At 57.6% G+C, this 7,198-nt stretch overlaps 1 protein-coding gene across 1 annotated transcript in view; it reads left to right on the top strand.

The window, feature by feature from the left end:
* Window positions 1–7,198, top strand: part of CLMN (calmin) — a 210,891-nt gene that overhangs the window by 112,222 nt on the left and 91,471 nt on the right. The window lies entirely within an intron of this gene.

Here is a 7,198-nt window from a genome sequence, read left to right on the forward strand (position 1 = left end):
AGGCGGGTCTCAAACCCGCGGGCTCAGGCCATCCACTCACCTCGGCCTCCCAAAGGCGCGGGATGACAGGCTGAGCCACCGAGCCCGGCTTGCAGTTTTTTTAACTGATGATGTGGTATTTGCTTCTGTGTCTCTGACTAGCATGCATGTATCCCTCTGTCTTGATGTTTTTGGTGCTGGGCTCCAGTTTCCTGCCGTGGAAGGTAAGGATGTAGGTCTCCTCTTTGAATTTCGTCTTTCCTGGCCTCCGACTTTGGAGTACATCAGCAGCATCATTTGGGTAAGATCAGTAATTGGGGTGAACATTCCACTGGCAGGTCAGTGCTCTTCAAAGCTTGGTTGTGCAGTCAATGGTCACTTTTCCTCCCCTGCTCTGCTTTTTGTTTTCTTTGCAGTTAAAATTTGTCTGCTGTTGGTGGTGGCGTATGTGTTTATTAATTCATCCCCAAATTCTCTGTTGGGCCACATCAAGTAAACTATCTCGGCTCTCTCTTCTTGAGCAAGTCTGAGTCCTCTGGGCTGCTCTATACCTGCTGTCCTCTGCACCTGGGGCCTGGTGGTCACCCAGGCTCTCTGCTGACATCACCTGTGCCTCCCCTCGGGGGGATCTCCTGCTTCCTGCCTCCTCTCTATGGCTTCGTCTCTTGAATACAGGGGTGGGGTGCGTCCTTCCTGAGAAGGAGTGCCTGCATGCCGAATTTATTCTCTTCTAATTCTTGATTGCTACCTTAGCCGGGTATCCAATTCAAGACCGGAAAGGACTTTCTTTCAGAGTTCTGAAGGCCTGGCTCCCGTGTCTGCTAGCTTCTAGGGTTGCGGTTGAGAAGGCGAAAGCCATTTCCCGTCCTTCCTGTGTGGCCCGTGTGTTCTCCAGAAGCTCGCCGGGGCCTCGTTTTGTCCCCAGCGCCCCGAGAGTTTCCAGGCGACCTGCCTCGGCGCTGGTCTCTTTCTGTCTATTATGCTGAGCCCTTAGTGAGACCTCTCCATCCGGAAATGGTCCTTCAGTTCTGGGAAATTTTCTAGGACGATTCCATGGTGACGTCTGTGCTTTGTTTTCTCTGACCTCCCAGGACTCCTTGCATTGGGCTCCCCGTCCTCCTGGACCGAGGCTGTCATTTTACCTTTTCTATGTTCCCTCCTTTTTGCTGTTTGCTCTGCTTTCCGGGCGATTCCTTCAACTCTATACTCTGAGTTTTGATCAGTCGCGTCTTTAATTCACAGGAGCGCTTTCGTATCCTTTCGAGAGCGCGCCTCTCGTTCATGACGGCACTGTCTTCCCTTCCGCGTTCGCAATGGCCAGGGTGGAGGAGCTCTGGGCGGCTTGAGCGCCTGTCTCGAGTGCCCGGGCTGGAGTCCCAGCTCTACTCCATACTTGCTTTGTGACTTGGGATGAATATGTGACTTCTCTGACCTGCAGACACCTCATCCGTACAGTGGGAGCATAATAATCGTTGTCTCTTCCAGAGCGGTGGGGACTGCATGGACGGCGGGGGGGTGAAGGGCCCAGAGCCACCGCCCCGCGAGGGTGTGAGGGTGTGTGCGTTCCTTTGGCCCTCCGCCTGGCGGCGGCCCTGCTGTGCTTGGTCTGGATCTTCCATGGTAGAGGTCCCTTTATTTAGCCATCTGAGGGTCTCTGTTTGTCTTCTCATCTTTAAAAGCTGAGGACTAACATGCATACTGCAAGTTCTGAGTACGCGGGCGGCCCTGACCAGAAACTTCTCTCGGGGGGGGTCTCAGTATCTTCAGGATCTTTTCTCCTGGGCTGGTCGGAGACCCCATGGAAGAGCTTACGGTCTCCTGTCCGGGCTCAAGTTCAGGCTGGGGGTGGGAGTGGAGGTCTGGGAGCTGCAGGAATGGAGGGTGCTCCGAGTAAGGCATCCCCTGTGTGTTCTGTGCAGGCGGTCACTTCATCTGCCTGTTGTCAGTACCATTTGTATCAAGATCCCCTCTCGTTTTTAACCCTCTTTAGATAATAAGCGTCCAGCCCCGTGGCTGGTGGGGGAGGGATGGTCACCCTGCTGGGAGGCCATGGGGGAGGAGACACGCAGATCCAGCTGGCTCTGTCCCCTAATCCTCTTACACTGCCTCTGGGCTCCAGCCCCATTTCCAGAGACATTGACCTGTAGGACTAACTCCAGGCCCGTGGCACTTCCGGGTGGTCGATTGGCTGGGTCTTCACCCGAACTGTCTGTCGCTTGGCCTTCAGAACTCTGAAAGAAAGACCTTTCCGGCCTTGAATTCGATGCCCAGCTAAGGCAGCAATCAAGAACTAGAAGAGAATAAATTCGGCATCCTGTGTGCGAGTTCTCAGAGAAGCTCCCACCCAGGCACTCCTTCTCGGGAAGGATGCACCCCTGTATTCAAGAGACAAAGTCATAGGAGGAAGGCAGGAAGTGGGAGATCTCCCCAGGAGAGGAGCCGGTGGGGGGTGGGGAGACACAGGTGATGTCTGCAGAGAGCCCAGCTGACCGCCAGGCCCCGGGCGTCTCGAGTTTGCTCCGTCAGTGACCACTGGTCTTTCTTCTTGTCCCCCCCTGGAATGTGTTGCTGTCTTGCTTTTCTGTGTTCCTCCCATGGTCGAGGTTTATTTTCTGAGCACCCGACACATGCATCCAGCGAACTCCCTTTCCTGTCGGTTTCCGTGGAGGCAGCAGGCAGACAGACGTCGGAAGCCCTGCCATGTCCTCGTCATCGCCGGTTTCCGAGAAACCTCTCCCTCCCTTTCCAAGTATCACAGAGCAGCCAGGTGGGAGGCCGGGGTCACCTCGCCTTGGCCATTCCAAGCCTGGTATTGCCACTGACTGTGTTCCATCCTGGCCGGGGACTGGGTTCCAGGCTGCTGTGAATCCTGGTTGCCAGGAGAAGTCCAGGGAATTGCAGAGGGGGTGTCGTCACGCCTGACGGCAGTGTCACAACCACACACTTTGGGTTGTCCGTGGCTGGGGTGCCAGGGCCTGTGGGGGTCAGGGGTCCAGTTGGGGCACAACCATGGGGGTGGGGGGATTTTCCCACAGTGAACTCACTCCCAAGGTCCTCCCAGGCTTCAAATCACCCGTCAAGGGGCATAAGTTCCTCTGGGTTTGGGGATGGGGGTGGTTAACCCGACCCTCAGTGCTCACCACCATGCTCTTGGGATGGCTGTTGCCAAAGCCCGCAGCCACTGCACGGGGACTGCCCTGGGCCCTGGGAGGCGAGCCCGGGTGGAGGAACCGGCCGTGGGGCTTCTGGAGCCCTGCCTGCGTTCGTCAAATGTTCCCAAGCTCAAAGCCACAGGCTGCCTGGGGGAGAACGGCTGGTGCCAGGCGCCCACCGGGCAGCCTCTATCAGATACGGCCTTGACCTGATCATCCAGATTTTCGAGTGGGTCAGGTTACCCCGAGCTCCTCGCAGCGCTGTGGGAACACCCCCCTGGAAGCTCCGGGGAAGAACACGTCACTCCCTGTCCCTCCTTATCTCATCAACACAGTTGGTCAAGGAGAACAAAACCAGGGGTGGACGGCCTGCTTGGCCTGTGCTGAAAGGGGACTCAGATCCAGGCTCGGATTGAGTCGAGCGCCTTTACTTTGTGGTGGCGGAACTGTAGCCAAATTGTGGGTCTTTGGGGTGTGTTTGTCAGTGTGGCCAGGGCAGGTCCCGCTGGCCGACCCGGTGGGGCTTCTGGTCAACCTGGGTGAACCGGCAGTCAACAAGCCGTCACTAACAACAGATCCGAGCATGGCCGTGCCTACCCTGGACAGTCGCCACCCACGACTGCAACCCTTACCGGAGTCCTGCAACTCTTCTTCTGTCCCTCACCCACGCCACTAGCCTGTCATTGGTCCTGTCGCTCTTTGTGTTCGAGTCGGGGTCTTGTTCTGTCACCCAGGCTAGAGTGCGTCGTGGCTCGTGGCAGCCTTGACCTCCTGTGCTGGGCGATCCTTCCACCTCCGCCTCCTGAGCAGGTGAGACTACAGGCACCTGCCACCACAGCTGGCTTTTTTCTTTTTTTCTTTAGTTTTTTTGTAGAGACAAGGTCTGGCTATGTTGCCTAGGCTAGTCTTGAGCTCAGGGATCAAGCGACCCTCCTGTCTCGGCCTCCTAAAGTGCTGGGATCACAGACGTGAGCCACCACACCCTCTTTCTATAATGTGATTTGAATCCTAGTCACCCCTGCCACCCCCCCCCCAGAGTTGTTTGGCGGATTCCGTGAAGCTGTGAATGATAAAAATGCCCAAGAGGAGTCAGGGCTGTTGGAATCGATGTTTGCTCCTTCACTGAAAGTAAAGGAGGAATTTTGTTATCTTTTACTTTGGGGCCGATATTTTGGCAGGGGCCCGACGGAATGAGATGAACGAATCAGTCATGTAGTTGATATTTCAGAGCCGTGCTGTGTCTTGCCAGAATTGGCCTCTACACTTGGGGATCGGGTGGCCGTGGTTGACAAGCGCCAAGTGAACCGTCTGGCTGGAGGCCTGCAGTTCTTGGAGACGGGAGAGATACTGGGGCCAAATGAGCCAGGAAGGTTTCGAGTGGCAGGACCTGGTGCTGGGTGGGGACTCAGGCGGGTGAGACGGGCCGGGCTGGCCGCCAGGGGAGTGGGCAGGGTGGCATGAGCCGGGACACAGGGGCGGGAACGTGCTGGGGCTTCCTGGAAGTGACTGGTCCCAGCCGGAGTGGGCCACAGGCCCGGGCAGGGGGCGTCCTGGGTCTCATTAATCACGACACGACCTTTCGGACTTATTTTCCCCTGAGCCATTTCGCCCATGGTCCGGCCAGGCTGGCTCCAGCCCGCATTCCTCAGTGTGTGTGCTGGGGGAGGGGTGCTCTTGGTTTTCAGCGCAGAAGGGTCCTCTGAGAGGGAGACGGTCTCCGTGGGGCAGGAGGTTTGAGCATCCTCGATGGAGTTCACAAAATGCCAATCACATGCCAACCAGAATTCCCCCAACATCCCCATCTGGGAGTGGTCCTGCCCATTTGAGAACTTGTTGGGAAATGTGCAAATGGGCGGGGGTGAGGGGGCGCTTTTCCAAAGAGCTGTCTCCACCAGGGACACAACGGCAGCTGTGGGAGGTCCGTGCGCCGCACACTCAAAAGGCTCTTTGACACGAAACTGCAGCTTTGATGCTCTCGGAAAATCAACAGTTGACGTAAGAGCTATCCCGTGAATCGCGTCCATTCTCAGCGCGTGCTCTCCGTGGGGGGGTAGGGCCGGCCGAGTGGCGGAACGCGTGACCCTTTCGGACCGCTCCGTGCCACGTGGCCTCATGCCCCAGGTGCAGATGCTGCCACTCGGATTCTGTTTTCTAGAACATTGCCTGTCTTCAAGTCAGGCCGGCCAGAGCCCTCCTGGGCCTTGAGCTAACCTCACGCGGCAGCAACGTCCTGCAAACCTGCGTTGCGCGTCGACTTGGCTCCAAGCTTTTTCCAGGCACCGGGGAAGATACAGGTGTGAGGAGATGGGCTTGGATGCCGCCCATGGTCGGTCAGTCCCTGCAGTACCATGAGGGTATCGTGGCCTGTCGCCCTGTGAGTTCCCAGACGGGCAGGGCCACTCCCAGGTGGCAGCGCCGGGGGAAGTCTCGATCGAGGCGTGAGTGGCACCGTAGGGGCTCCATCAGGATGTTAAGCCCTCCTGCCCTCCAGCCCCTCGCAGAGGGCCATCTGCTCCCCAACCCAAGTCATGAGTGCCAGAGGGCATCTGACAAGGGGACCCCGGGTCAGTGCCGCCACAGGCTGTTTGGAGAAGACGAAGTGTTGGGTTGCACTGGAGGAGTGAACGGGATGGCAGGGGAAGGGATGTTCCGTGCAGAGGGAGCAGCTCACGCTGCGGCCCAGTGGGCCGGAGCGTGGCTCGTGGGCACAACTCCGCCGCCTTGAGTGGCAGGGTGGGCGCTGGAGGCCGCGTCAGGTCTGCGGCCTGGTCCATGGAGCCCGGCGCCCTGCGCAGGCGAAGATGGCCACTCTGGAGCGGGTTCTGCTGGTTTCTTCTGTCCAGCTCTGACGCCAGCCCGTAGAGCTGGGGGACTTTTGTTTGACTCATCTGTGTGCTTTGGGGGACGGGATGCCGGGGCCCTAGTGCCCTGTGGTTGTGTCTGTGCCTCGCCCGGCCCTGCATCTTCCGTTTCCTTTTCCTCACCCTGTATCCCGGTCCAGGAAGATCTGCCCACCAGATGGGGAAGGCCACGTCCTTCAAACATCATTTTTCTGGGTCAGGGATGATTGGAATGCTGAAAGGGGGATGAAACTGCTGCAGATGGCACCCCCGTGGCATCGCCAGGCCCCCATTTATTGGACATCTACTATGTGCCAAGAGCCCTGGTGGGCATTTCGTGTTGAATTCTCACAACCACAATGGGAGTAGGGGATTTCTCTTCGTTTTTCAGATGGAGAGTCGAGGCCCAAGAGGTCAAGAACAAGGTTCACGGTCACAGCTAGTTGGTGGCAGGGCCAGAATTTGGCCTTGGTTCTTTCGCACTGGTCCCTATGCCCTTTCCACTAAGCCATACCCGTCCCCAGCGAAACTGAGTCGGGCTCTGCGAACGACACGCCTGTGGCCCTATCTTCAGTGTCCTTTCGACCTCGGTTTCTCCTGTGTAGACTGAGGGGTTAGACTTCCCCGGCCCATGGTGGTCGGCCCCAGCCACGAGAGGCCACAGAGGACCCGTGTCCAGCCCAGATCGGGATGCGCTGTAAGTGGAAAAGACACACCGAATGTGAAGACGTCATGTGAAAAAAGAATGCAAAACATCTCACTGATCATTTAAAAATGTCGAATGTCGAAGTGATACTTTGGATATAGGAGGCTGGATAGATAATATTATGGTTGGATAGATGATATCCCGTTTCTCTTGCCTTTCTGCCATAGTCGACTAGAAGTAGATGTAGCATGGCGTGGGGGCTCACTTTCTGTCCTCGCTGGACTAGGCTAGCCTGGCACCTCTAAGGACTCTTCCGCGTGGATGTTCTCGGGCGCAGAGCTCTGGGTGTCTGCTCTCCCTCAGCCCTGCAAGGTGTTAAGCCCCGAGCCCTTCTCTGTGATGTGCCCCCAGTCTATCCCCGAGACCCTCCGCGGGACTCCTACCCTTGGCCCCCGCCTGACCTGACACCCTCCGAGGAAAGAGCCTCACCGGTTCCGCGCCACCTGCCACGGTGGACCAGGTATCGCGCCCTTCCAGCGGGCGAGGTGCCGTCTGGGACACGGGCGTGAGGGTCCCTAGGC

Source organism: Carlito syrichta, unplaced genomic scaffold (assembly GCF_000164805.1).
Source record: "Carlito syrichta isolate Samal-C Ts95f unplaced genomic scaffold, Tarsius_syrichta-2.0.1 Scaffold90636, whole genome shotgun sequence".
In the NCBI taxonomy this organism is placed as follows: domain Eukaryota; kingdom Metazoa; phylum Chordata; class Mammalia; order Primates; family Tarsiidae; genus Carlito; species Carlito syrichta.